The sequence below is a fragment of the Myiozetetes cayanensis genome, unplaced genomic scaffold (genome assembly GCF_022539395.1).
Source record: "Myiozetetes cayanensis isolate MyiCay16 unplaced genomic scaffold, myiCay2020 scf22, whole genome shotgun sequence".
In the NCBI taxonomy this organism is placed as follows: domain Eukaryota; kingdom Metazoa; phylum Chordata; class Aves; order Passeriformes; family Tyrannidae; genus Myiozetetes; species Myiozetetes cayanensis.
In genome coordinates, this window is record NW_026087434.1 from 3,718,259 (window position 1) to 3,732,171 (window position 13,913).

Below are 13,913 nucleotides of genomic sequence, written 5' to 3' on the forward strand. Positions count from 1 at the left end.
AGGTGAGGCAGATGAGTTCTCCTCATTCAAAACAGGGGTTTGGGCTGATATTACCTGGAAGAAGTTGCACTGGTGATACCAGTGTGAATGAGTCAGGGGAGCTGAAATGCTTCTGTTCTGTATGTGGACAAAAGCCCAAGGAATTGTCTCTATCATAGGATGATGATGCACTTTCTGTCCCAGCAGTAACTCTGCAGAATGTTACACAGCAGCTGCTAAAGTTAGATAGTCTTGAATCAGCAGCTCAAGGTAACTTTGATCCAAAAGATTTTGAAAAGTCATTACAAAAACTGATTTTCTGCAAGTCTGGGAACACTGGAAGAACACCAAGATCTGCTTTTTACCTTTCTTCCAGTTTTGAATCAGCAGTGCAGCCCTTCCAACCACAGCTCCAAGAGTCCTGTCCAAACACAGTGACCCTGCTCCCAAAACTGAAGGAGGATTGGTCCAGTATCAGTCAGGGCAGGCAACAAAACCAGGTTATGTCCAGCTGATGTTCCCTGGGTGAGAACACAGCCCTGGTGCAGGTCACGAGTCAAGGTCACACTGTGATGGCTCCTGCAGGGTGTCTGACTTCACCACTCAGCCCTGTCTCTGGGGACCTGCTGTGACACAAACTCAGGCTGTCACACACTCAACATGTTAAATTCAGGCCATTTGACAGGTCTCAAAAATAAAACTAAGGCAGAGAGAGTTCCCATCCCATGGCAATGCCACTAATGGGGTCCCATGAGAATTCCTTCCTGCTCCTCCTAGATTCTCATTTGTGACTTAGCAGAAGTCTGCATCATACTCTGCATCATGCTCACAGATGAGTTAAAGCAGCAAGTTACTAAGCATGAGCTGGGTCTTTTGGTAAATGTGGGTGCTTGCAAACAATACATATTACAATAAAAACAAAGAGACAGCCATCTGGCCCGGAGCCAGGAACGCCAGCCAGCTCACAGGACCGGGAATGCCACCTTCAGCAGCAGCCACTGGGGGGATAAAAAGCCTTGGTCGTTACAGTGACAGCACTCAAGGTAACGCTGCCTGCAGAAAAGGAACCGGGCAGGGTTGTAAATGAGGTGCACTTAGTGACTGGTCCAGTCTGGCTGCACTGACAGGCTCAATTCATTATCTTGGGAAAGGGAAGGTAAAGCAGGGACTTGATCACTGTCCAGAGTAACAGAAAATTGGCAGTACAGGAACCTCCTCTGAGACAAAGGTCACAGAGGTCAGAACTTTAGATTAGAGGAAGTTGATTATTTTTTACTATTAACAAGTGAAATGTCTCACTAAAAGTTTTACAGTTGAATTGCAAGTTTTCCTGGGAGATGAGGAGTGGTTGATGTCAGGCAGAGGATCACTCAGAAAATCCAGCCTTTATTATGAGAGTGGATGACCCCAAGAGCTCCCTTCTGACCTGACTGCAGCTCTTGGGGCTCAGAGAAACTTGAGCCAAACAGATCCTTTAAAGCCCCACCTAACAAGTGCCCTAGCACAGGTACAGCCAGAATGACCCACCTCTACTGGAAATCAAACCATGCTTCTGCTTAGAGCAACAGCCACAGAGCAGAACCCTTATTAAACAGACTGGGAAATGTATTTACCTCCTACTGGTCTTACAACTGGCTTTACTCAGTCAAGGGGACCAGAAGGTGCAAAGAAATTCCTCTGTTTTCCCAGCTGAACTGGAGCAGGAGGCAATGTCAGCCCTGTGAAGGGGAGCAGAGGTATCCCATGATTGCCTCGAAGGCACCTGGTGTTACAGGGACACCACAGAACCATCCCAAAGGTACCACAGACAGGCCGCTTCCAAACTGGGCTGGCAGCACTAATTATTCTCTGACTTCGACCATTTAAATGCCTGAGAGCAAGAAATCCTGGCTTGTATCTTTGCAGGGTGATCACAGGGGTTACAGCTGCAGAAAGCAGCCAGACTGCTGGAGGCTGTGGTGCTTTGCATTGCTCCTTAGGAGATCTCTCCAAACGAGTCCTGGGTGACACCCAGACCGCAGGTTCCCTGCATGCAGAGCTGCATTGCTCATTTCTGCAGTGTTTGCACTTTCCCAGAGTCTACTGTGTCAAATATACTTTGGTCTAAGGGTAGAAGAGATTTGTCCAAGTGCCAAAGTTGCAGAGCCACAAATCAGAAAAATCAAGGTGCATTTTGGATTTTCATTTGCTCAAGGGATAAACACGAGGCAAGGCACAATGTTTATAGACTTGTGTCTGCCACAAGTTTTCAAACAGGCAGAAAATGTATCTGAAGTTTTAAAGCAAATCACTACTTAATAAACTCCACAACAGGAATGCAACTCCCTTCTTAGGAAGAAGTGCTGTCCATGCAGGGTTCCCAGCCCAAGCCTTGCTGGAGCACAGCAGCTCTCCCTGCAGGGCTGGCCTGGGGCTGGCTGTGCCCTGCAAGTGCAATGTGTGGGGCACAAACACAACGAGCAGAGAATGCCTTTTAACAAACCCTGCCAGAAAACCACAGTGGGGTTTGAAATCCCTCTTTGAGACACTTAGCAGGGAAAAGGGTGCTCCTCACAGGACTGACAGGTCCTCACAGAGCCTGGCCCTGCCTGGGCTGTATCAGGAGCTCCTCTTACCCTCAGCAGACAGCAGATAGTCCCTTCAGAGCCTCCCACCCCACAGAGCTCATGCTGTCAGTCAGACCTGCACTCACTCACACAGCCCTTGCCCCTCTCCAGCTCATTCCTGCTCCTTCCCTGCTCTGCTCACATTTCCCACGTGTGCAGGGCTCAGCCAGGCTTTCAGAGCTCCTGCTCCTCCCACAGGCCTGTCCAGCCACTCTTCCTGAGCTCTGCTCCTCTTGCTCTTTTGCTTGAACAGCCTGGTTTGGGTGCAGTTTAACCCCCCAGAGCTGCAGCCCCCCATGGCACCCAAAGGCCAGCAGCCCTCCCAGCCCGTTCCCTGCAGGCCAGGGGAGCTCTGGCAGAGGCCTCTGGTCCATATTGCCTGGGTCTGCATCACAAGCACAGGGTTGGGGCTGCACTGAGAAACAACAAGCCCTGGCTACTCCAATTCACAAGCTCTATTTCCTGGGCAACACTTCAAGCACACATTCAAGTGCAGAGATGGGTTTCCAAAACTGATACAGCCAAAGTGTAGGTGATTTAAAAGAAGGAAGCAGAGAAGACACAGGCAACAACCAGAATTACAGGAGCCAGCAGAATTAAGAGTATTCATGTTATGTTCCTCAGGAATGAGGAAGTCAAAACAACCTCTGCAAAGAGTCACCTGAGAGCTGCAACTGCTGCAAACAGAGGGGAAGGAGCCAGGAGGGAGAGACAGAAACAGACTGAACAGGAAGGTTAGGGAATCACAAACCTCTTCCTATTCCTGAGCATCAAGCTGCATCTCTGGGAAGTGTGAGAAAGTGGGGAAAAAAATCTTCTCACCTGCAAGGTAACTAGAGAGACAAATCCACCCCAAACAGTCCCACCAGGCTTCCACTGGGGATTAATCAAGAGGGGCCAACTTCTAGCAGAGCATCCTCCCAGAGCACACTGCTGACTGCTGAGCTTGGATGGTCCCCCAGAAGGGAGTGCAGGGGCACAAAGGGAGGGGTGGGGAAGGGGCAGGAGGAGAGGGCAGCCCAGGCTGGCTGGGAGGAAGCCCAGATGAATGGAGCAAGGCAAGCAGGGAGGTGAATGAGCAGGAGGTGATGAATGGTGGGGAGGGCATGGCAGTTTTACACAGGGCAGAGAGCAAAGGCAGACCTGAATGGGGAAGACTGAAAGATGCCGCCTGAATGGAAGGGGAAAGAGGGGGAGAAATGAGGCAGGGAGAGAGCTGAGCAGCACAAAGTGAAACAGTGCAGACAGAACAGCTTCCCACATGGACTTGACAAGGCCTTAGACAGGGAGACAAGTAACACAGCGTGAACTTTAATCCAGGAGCAGAAAAGCTGCCTCGAGCAGACAGTGCGAGCGTCGCCTGTCCCACAGTAATCCCCCCACCGTCAGGCACCTCCTTTGCTCCCAGACAGCAAATTCTCATGAACCCAGAGCAAATCCAAAGGCAGCCCCCAAAGGTCAGGCTGCCCCCATCAAAGGGAATGTAGCAAAACTGAGCCAGTGACATGGAAAGAGCCGATGGGATAAAGCAGGAGGATAATCACCGGCGGCAGCCCAAGGGATGCAACTGTAGCATTATCCTAAAGACAGGACAAGGTGCACTTTCTATGTATGGGATTGGTTATCAGCACTGTTAATTTGCAGGGCTTGGCTCCCATTTATAAAGCCAAGAGAAGCTTTTTCCAAACAAAACTTTTCCAAGCAAAGAGATTTCCTGAGATTTCGCTCGTGCCAAGACTTGCCCGAGGATTTGCCTTAGCTTTGAGCACTGATTGTTTGTAAGATGTTCCTTTAGATCCTGCATGGCCAAACCACTGGACATCACCCTTTCCAAAATGTTTCATTAGAAAATTGCCATTTATATTTCTATTCAGAGTACCCAGATGGTTCAGCTCAAAATAAATATTTTGCTGAAGAGAAACAAAGGGAATTTCCCCAGAATTTCAGAATTGCAACCAGATCTCCTCCATTATTCATCCACCTCCACCCTTTGCACAGCTGGGGAAAACAAAGCATTCAGAAAGGGCACATCTTTTGACTTGAAGCTTGCTGGTAGAGCTGAAAAGTGGACACACTGCCATCCCTTTTGGGTGGCCAAGGTACCCATTATCCTCCCAGGTCTATCAGCCACCCCTCCATGATCCTGTGCCAAAGCTATTTCCCAACTGCAAAGCAAAAGATACAGTGACTCAGCCTAAAAGGGACAGCACAAGGCCTTAAATCATAGTATTCCCCTTCACATTTGTCAGGAACAACCATTTAAAAGCTAATTCAGTATCTGGAGCACATGTTTTGCTTGTTCATAAATAGACCCCACTACCACACAGGTTAAAATGAGAGGTGATGGAAACCCAGCAGAAGGTAAAACACCCCCCTCAAAAAACAAATAAATTGGAAAGAAAAATTTAAATCTAGGAATTGACCCTACTTTGCTTCTTCAGTACATCAGGGAAGTCAAACATACAAACTGGTATTAAACTGGTTTTAAAGTGTTTGCAGAGGAACCACGAGGGGCTGGTCTGTGCCTCAACTTGAGACTCTGCTCTGCCCCTTCTTTTTGGTGTTCCTTGCACCAGGCAAAGGTAACAATACCAGTGAGGGTGATTTCAGACAAACAACATGAGTGTCCTGGACTCAGAGCACAAGCAGCACCTGACCTGAGAAAAACATTGGGATTCTTCCCTCTCCAACCCTCCAAAGAAAGAGCAAAGGAATTGCTGAGAAGTCTGGACTGGATTATCAATCCCTCTCGGAGAGGTCCAAAAACATAAGGACAGAGATTTGGGTCTGGCCATTAGCAGTGAGGTCTCCAGCACACAGAGCACTGTGAAATGGTAATTTGTGCTCTTTATGATTCACTGTGGTACCACCTCCTAAGGAGTTCCACTTTCGAACTGAGAGACAGGCAAAGTAATTCACCCAATTACTGAATCATGAATTACCAACCCAATTCACAGAGAGACAAAGTAACTCACCCAAGGATGCAAGAAGCTTAAAATACTTCTGTAGCTGAGATGAGCTGCCCGTGCTGCAGCCCCCTCCATGACACACTGCTGTATTGCCACCTGATAACTGACTGACAGCAATTCCCAGCTGCCAAATACTGGAGGGGGGTTGAAGGATGGAGGAAGATAAAGGTCAAAGCACCTGCAGGAAGCAGCTAAGCTTGGTGATACCCACAGGCAACAAGGAAAGATGTCCAAGTGTGGGGGTCTCTCCTGGAAGCAGCAGGGAGATGGGGAGGTGTTGGGGGTGTGCAGGCACAGCCAGCAGTGGCAGAGGGGCAGAAAGGGGTTCCACAAGGGCTGCTCTGCCAAAGCCCGAACACTGCAGCTCACAGGCCAGCTGAGCCCGTGAGGAACCACTGCTGCAAACTGCAGAGTGCCTCGGCTTTCCATCTGCCAGCCTGGGCACCGGGAGATCGAGTTACATGTGGCACGGGGGGAAGGGAGAGAGAAGATGAGTAATTCCCAGTTCGGTTAAAGGAGTGAGAGCTGTGCAGCTGCTGCAGTGCAAGCAAGCCCTAGCAGTGCTAGCTATTGCTTTGGGTCAGGAGATCATACCATTGCAGCCTGCTTCCTGACTTCTGCTCCATCCCAGCTGCTCTCCTCTGGCTCTAGTGCCTGCCTGCAGGAACAGCTAGCTCTCTGGAAGAAATCCAAACACAGGGAGGAGAGGTTACGTGTGCTGAGGGAAGTGACAACACAAGGCAGGTCACTGCTTAGCCCAAAAGCATTCAGGTAGGGTCAACACCTACTAAAAATAAACACATAAACACACACACTATGCAGCAGAAGGAGTTACTCAGATGGGACAGCCAGGAGTGCTCGGGGTTCCTGGGATTTGCATCTCTGGGGAACTGGCAGCTATTCCATCTGGATCAGACAGACTGTGCTGCCAGTGGCTGGGAGCTGACAAGTTATCCTCCCTCCAGGAAGGGCTGCTGTAGCAGGGACCAGAACTGCCCTCTCCTCTCCATGCCACAGCCAGCCTGGGGCCTGCAGTTCTCTTCTGCCCCCTAAATCTGAGTGTCCCATATCAGCCAGTCAAGGCAATGCCACTGCCACAGGCTGGTCAATCTTCTTATGCAAATGAACCTGGGGTAATTGGGACAGTTACAAAGAGTCCCTGACAATGTTTGCCTTTGTGCACGCCAGTGGTAAATACAGACAGAGCTGCTTTCTAAGAACGGGGTGAGGGGAGAGCTGCAGGGAGGGACAGCTCAGCTTCTCTCAGGGCTGATGAGGAAATCAGAGCTGTTTAAGCACAACAACGCTCTCAAAAGTGTCCAGCCGATGGGCTGGGCAGGAGCAGATGCTGCAAGTAAAAGTAACTGGCTGGAAGTTTCCAAAATATTCTGAGAAGAGTAGCCACTGTAGCAGGTCTGTGGAGCTGTGCCCTTGCATTACAACATTGCAGAAAACTTCCAGAGCATTTATCCCACTCAGGATCCCAGCCCACAAGATCCAGAGCTGCCAGCAGAGCCAAGGCTGGACAGGACACAAAGAGCCCAGCCAGAGGAATTGCTGGGAGTCTCCAGGCTGCAGGAGCACAGGGGCTGGGCAGGATCAGTCCCTCCTTTGCCTCAGCCCCACGAATTCCCAGAGATGCTCTACTTTTGTTGTGCCCTTCAGGGCCCACTCAGCAGCCGTGGAAGAAACCCAAACAAAAAGCAATGGCCCCCTGAAATCCTGTCATGCAAACAAGGCTCTTCCCACCCATTGCCACAAGGGCTGAATGGAGAGGGCCTGAGCCCCCCCTGGCCAGCCCTGCCTGGTGGTCTTTTTGTCTGGTGACCTTCCCCACACAAACACAACCCCACAACAATCACACAGGCAGCAGAACGCGCCAGCCCCGGCTTTCCCAGCCCTTCAAGGCACGCTGGGCAGGGAAGGGGGGAGAGCTGGGGAGGGCTGAAAGGAGCTGGGGATGAAGAACTGATGGGATGGGTGACGAAACACCAAGCAGTGTTTTCATTTCTCCTTGGACAGTCCCCACGAACCAGGGTAAAAACAGTTTTAATGAAAGAAACAAAAGAAATGGCATCTTGAACGGCTTAAAGGGACGTGGGAATACCAGCCAGAGGGATTTTCATACCCAAATAAATAAATACAACAATGCTGCTAAACCCTGTGAACATCTTTTAACGTTCCCTCCAAGAGGCCCACAAAATCGAGCCCCTTGGTGCAAACTCTGCTGGTTTTACTTGGCTATCTTTGAGATTTAAAGTCTGAGATGGATCAGATAGAAAGGTTTCCCTTTAGACTGGGGGAAGGCTATTCTGCAATCGCTGTAGCTGTAGAAAGCACCAACACACATGGAAACCCTCTCTGGTGTGACACCTTCAAAGCACAGCCTGTCCTGGGCATGGAAAACCAGAGTCCTGAGCAACCCAGTAAGGGGAAATCCTCAGCCTCTGAAGTGCCAAGGGATTCTCCCCTGCTCCCTGGGCAGACACTGCAAGAAATACAGACTCCACGGGCAAGCAAAGCCAATAAAATACAGTGAAATACAATCTCTCAGAGCCTGGATTCAGGGAGCTTAGCAGGGCCCTTGGCTACGCTTCAGGGCACTGAAGGACATCCCAAGTACCTCCACAAGGAAAGGAGGCCGTGCTTTTGCCAAAAGTGAGATCTGTGTCCCAGGAAATCCTGGCAGCTGAGGCGGCGAGAGAAAGCAAAGCCACAGGGAAGCACTGGTGTGATTTACAGACACGTTCAGCCACGTGGGGAGCGTGACACAGTGAGAAGTGACATCTCAACTGCCACTGCCAGCACCCCCAGCGCTGGTGTCGTTATCACAGCCTCCATCAAACCACTGCCACCACACACTGGGATCCACCTGAGCAGGTGGGAACTCCCCTCCATGGAAGGTGCAGGTGGGGTGAGCACACAGAAGGTGTTGACAAAGGCCACGTGCAGCAGTGGGTGCAGGAGGCCTCCCCCAGAGCCAGCACACAGGGCACAGGCCACAGCTGGCCTGCTGTGCTCGCTGACAGGGCAGCTGAGTGAGGGTTGCCCCTGTCCTGACATGAACTGGAGGAGGTGGCAGAGCAGCAGCACTGAGAGCTCACACACAACTGGCAAACTTCCCACAGCAAGGATGCTGCCTCCTGTCAATCCACTGCAGCCCTAATCCCCCAGGGAGAGATGCCCTCAGCACCGTGCTAGGAGGCAGTCTCTGAGGCCAGACGTCAACAATTAGAGACAGTGGAGATGACAGAGGAAGGGACAGATGGAGAACAGAGATAACCGGGCTCTGCTCATCACACTGGGTGACTTGGAGGGGCTGGACAGGAGATATAAAGACAAGATGTTCAGCTTGGGTTGGCCCTCAGTGAGGTACCACACATCAGCACGCCTGGGACAGCAAAGAGCAAGCCAGGCCAACTCCCACGGCCATCACCCTCTTCCCTCACCATTTCTGTGCCAGCAAATCTCACTGCATGGATGAATATGTGTTGTAGCAAGTAGGGAAGTACAACATAGTGGTTGCTTAGCTGAGGTTAATTCCTGTCCCTTCCCGTCCTATTTTATTGGATTAAAAAATTAATTATAATTTACCTTAGTCTTTATTATGTCAATGAAAGTTATATGGCCATTTTAATTGACCAGTGTTGCTTCCTCCAGTTCTCAACTCTACAGAGTTTGGAGGCAGCTAAAGTAAAAATTATTTCAGAAACTGCCAGCTGGTGTCACCAGAAGAAGCAGGTCCTGGTGAACAGCTCCATTCACTCCTCCCCTCCCAGGCTTTGTGGTGCTGCTGTCAGACAAGCTGAGTGACAACCCCTCCCACACCAAGGAAATGGGGCACTGTAGATAACTTTGACCTGTTGAGGGGGGCTGAGGGGAACAGGGGAATTTCAGACTGCTCAGCCTGACCCTGGCACACACCCCTGTGAGAACACATCAGGTGGGAGCAGCACCCACAGAGCTGCACATTCTTACAGCAACAACAGACTGCCCACAGCCAAAGTGCTGCACTGAAATCCCCAGCTCTGGGGGCCAAGGAAGGCACCAGCAGAGACTTTTTGCCTGACATGAAGGATGCTGGCTGTTAGCAAGGCTTGGATCCAGCCCTTCCCCTCAGAAGATATTAAAATAAACCACAGAAGCCTCAGGGGAGAAGGCAATTTCAGCCTGGATGTTCCTTTTGCCTTGGCACAACTTTACGGTTGCCTCTCACAATATCCTCCCATTTGCTGCTGCCCCTTCAGCCCAGCCTTGCAGGAGGATTTGTCCCTCAGTGCTAAAGGGAAAAGCAAGAAGCACCAGTGTCTTCCCTCACAACATCTGAGAGATCATCACAACCTCCCCTGCTTGGTAAATTAAATTTATCACGTGAATGCTCCACCGTGGAAGGGGTGCACATTGTGTGAGCTTCCTTTAATGAAACCCTCAGTGAAAGAAATTGAATATTTCTGTGTCTGCATGCTAAAAGAAACACTGTAGAATTAAAATCAGTGAAGTCCTTTCCCTTCTGAAAGCAGTAATGAAATTAGAGTGGGGCCCGAAGGAGGCAAACGAGGCCCCTTCAGAGGGACCAGGATTTCAGCCTGTGTTTAAAACCCCACAGTGGCAGATCTGGACTTACTTTAATGACCCACCAAATCCTTTTAGTCCTCTATATCCCTCAGTGAAAGCCTAATAATGAAAAATTATCTACTGCAACTTGGCTTTTCCTGAAAAACAGTATCTGAGCAGATCTCCACAGATATTTCTGAGGATGCCATGGACTGGGACTGCAGCACTGTTTGCAGATATCATCACCTCTCACACCTTCACAGCTTCCCTGGAATAACATCTGATACAGAAGAAGCTGGAGTGATACTCACAGACAAGGGACCAGCCAAGCCCCTGAAACCACAGGGCCTCTCCCTTTGTATTGCTTTTGTAACAAATACAGCCTGAGCCACAGAGCTCCAAGTAACAGATCCTCAGGAGACCAAAGCAAAGCCTTGCAACGTTAAATGCATTCATTTTTATCAGCATCAGATTCCGCCTGTGAATGGCTCAGTCATCCTCTGCAGCTCCCAACTGCCATGCCTAGCCTGCAAGCTGCCCAGGAATACATTAAATGGGAGAAAGGACCCTCCTGTCCATCCTAATTCAGCTTAATGGCCCTGTTTTCCCTGGGAGCAGCAGCTGAGCCCTGCCTGGCCACCACACCACACCACACATCCCAGATGCAGAGCAGCCCTGAGCGCTCCACTGTAACTGTGCTTCACACAAATCTATCCCCCTGCACAAAGGAGATTCCGTGGAGTTCCCTTTTTGCCAAGTCAATGAAGCCCTTGCTGTTCTACAGGGGCTGAATTAAAGGCCTGAGCCTGGCTGGGGAAGGCAGTTTATCTGGGCATACATTAAATCCTGGAAGGCTTTGTCAGACCTTCTGCCAAGCCAGGCAGTATCACCAGCCCTACTGTAACTGCAGTGTTGATCTTGTAACAGCCACAGTGGTGCTGGGACAGCTGTTATTCCTCCTGGAACAGAACCATGGCCTGATATCACACCTACAATTCACTCATTTTGCAGAGAGAGATCTCAGCAGCATGTGCCCCTTCATCACCCCAGGGATGAAGGGATCCACCAATCTAGGATCCACCAATCCAGGATCCATGACAGCTCTGGCAAGGAAAAAGGCTTCAATTTTAAGTTTGTTGAAGAGGTAAAGTGAGTGCTGCAGGATGGCCATGGGGAAAAGACTCCTGTCAACTGGATCTCCTTTTCCTCGACTGGGCACCACAGAGGCAGGCAACACCACGAGGAATGAGAGGCAATCTCATGATCAAATGGATTCAGTTCCTTCTCTTTAGGTCTGTAGCAGCCTGTCCCCCACTGTAACAGGATATGGCCACTGATCTCCTTATTCCATGTGCCCACCAGTGAGACTAAACTGCTACTGGAGCATGAGCTTTGAAGTCTTGGAAGAGGAAGGGCTATGACAGTGCTGAGTAAGGCCAATCCCCTACAACCCACAGCCCTGCTGGCTGCAAAACCCACAGCAAAAACCCCGAGGGGCAGAAGAATCTGAAGGAAACTGAAAAGCTCAGAGAAAAGATGAAAGGAACTGAACATGGAAAGTTAATACTGCTTTGAACAGTTCCTGAGCAGAAATCCTTCCTCAAAGTGACAGAAGTGCTGCAATTAGCAATCAGGGACTCTGGGGCTGGCATCCCCACACCTCCCAGGAGATCCAACTGCAGGGCTTACTCAGAGCCATCTCTAGGCATCAGCAGTATTTCAGAAAGGAATACTGAGGAGCTGTCAGTTGAGCAGTGGGGAGGAAGCAAACACTGCCTGTTTATTCACAGGTCTTGCTACTTGAGCCTTTTGCTTCCATCAGATGTCACAGTGGTAAGTACCTGTTCAAGAAAAAAAATCAGGAACAAGAGCCAACCCACCCCCTGCAGCTAATCCAATTAAGACAGGGGATAAAGTTGTAGAGGTTAATCAGATCTGAGCCTTTGGGGCTCTCTGCTGCTGCTCAGTGACATATCTGGTGAGCAACACCAGCCAGAGGAAGGCCAGGCAGGAACACCGAGGACCTGGGCAGCCCCAGGAGGCGAGTGCTGCTGCTCCCCCTTCTGCTCCATGGGCAGAACACAGAGGAGCACAGGGCAGGGCAGGGCTGCTGGCTCAGAGCTTGGCTGTGCCCCTGAGCCTCCTCAGGGCCAGGATGCTGTGACTGATGGGCTGTCACCAGCAGCCCAAGGACAGCTGGGCTGGGCTTGGCACTGCAGCAGCTCCACCAGAGCTGGAGGGACAAGGTTTCAGTGCTGATATGGGAATGCTGCTCCTGCCACACTCCTGCCTGCTGCCTGGCCTGAAGTTAACTTGCAAAAGTGCTTTCCCCAGCTCAACCCTTCCTGTACAGTCAGATCTGCTTTGCCCCTCTCCCTCCTCCTCCCTTTGGGGCAAAAAGAAGCCTCAGCCCTTACTGCTTAGACCAGCACCTGCACCCTGGGGGCAAGAACTTGCTGTCCCCACCAGCACAGCCCTGGCTGCAGGACAGGCAGCAGGGAAGGAGGGACCTCCCCCTGGCCCACCAGCCTGGGCTCACCACAGAAGGGCACACACAGTGGGGAGAAGAAGAAACTTTTTCCATATCCATTTTTTCTGGGCAGGGAACACACTTGGACCAGAAATTGCCCTTCTCTCCTGGACAATACCTGCCAGCCTGCCAGGAGGACAGATGGAGCAGGGACTGCCGTGGGATGGCACTGGAGTGACAGTAAGTTGATGAAAGGTGTGTAAGCACCATTCTGACAGTGATGCCAATCTCCCTGGCTGCCACAAACATTGTCTCAGGCAAGTGATTCCTAATCCATGACCACCATCTTCCCCCCTGGAAGGGAACCAGATCTCTCGATACCACTCTACCACACTAGACTTTGCCAGCTCCCTTTGTTAAAGTGTTCCTCTTACTTGGTAAGTTCTTTAATCCAAGGACAGTGATTGCCACTGTTTTTCAGTTTCTCAAGGGAACTAAGATCAGCTGCCCCAAAATCAGAACTTCTGCCCTTCCCGAAGGAAGTTTTATCCTCCCTTTATAGACAAAAAGTTGTATAGCAATCAGCTATGAGGAGTAAAAACTACATTTTCGTACTTTGGACTTGAAACACAGAACATTTTAGATTAAAAATAGCTCCCTTTTTCACTGTCTGCCAGATCTGGGAGGGAGGTGAAAATCCACAGGGACTTGATTTGATGCGTGAAAAGCAGAATTCTATAGCAGTGAGTATGCACACTCTTATTTTGGGTTAATAATAGCTCTGCAATAATACTTTGCTTTGTGGAGAAAACCAAAGCTTGGGATAGACACACGCTGGCTGGGGCTCTGCTACTCAGTGCCATGACAACTCAAGCACATCCCTCAGAAAAGAGAAGGGGGGGGAACACTTTAAAATAAATAAATAAATGAATAATTGACTCTAACAACAATAATAGGCTGTAACAACACAGAGTTAAACATCCAGTATGAGGGGCTCAGTAATTTGATTAAGGGAGAAGAACAGCCAGTCTTTCCCTTTCCCTGAATCGGTGTAGGATGACTGGATCATCTCCACAATGTCGATAAGTGCCTGGTCAGGGGCAGGGAACACAACATCAGGACGCTCAGAAACATCCCTGCTCTGATGTCACCATCCCAGCCGGCACATCCTCAGCACGGGGGCAGCTCCTCAGCAGGGCCGGTTGTTTCCTGCCAACAGCAGAGAAACCCCTTGGTGTTCCTGCTGGGCCAGAGCTCCTCCAGCTGCAGCTCCCAGGGAGCAGAGGATGAGCTCGGGCAGGCAGCAGCACTCACTGCAGGGAGCACCCTCCCCTG

At 50.4% G+C, this 13,913-nt stretch overlaps 1 protein-coding gene across 3 annotated transcripts in view; it reads right to left on the reverse strand.

The window, feature by feature from the left end:
• RHBDL3 (rhomboid like 3) overlaps positions 1–13,913 on the reverse strand; it is a 56,637-nt gene that overhangs the window by 30,030 nt on the left and 12,694 nt on the right. The gene's annotated exons all lie outside the window — the stretch shown is intronic.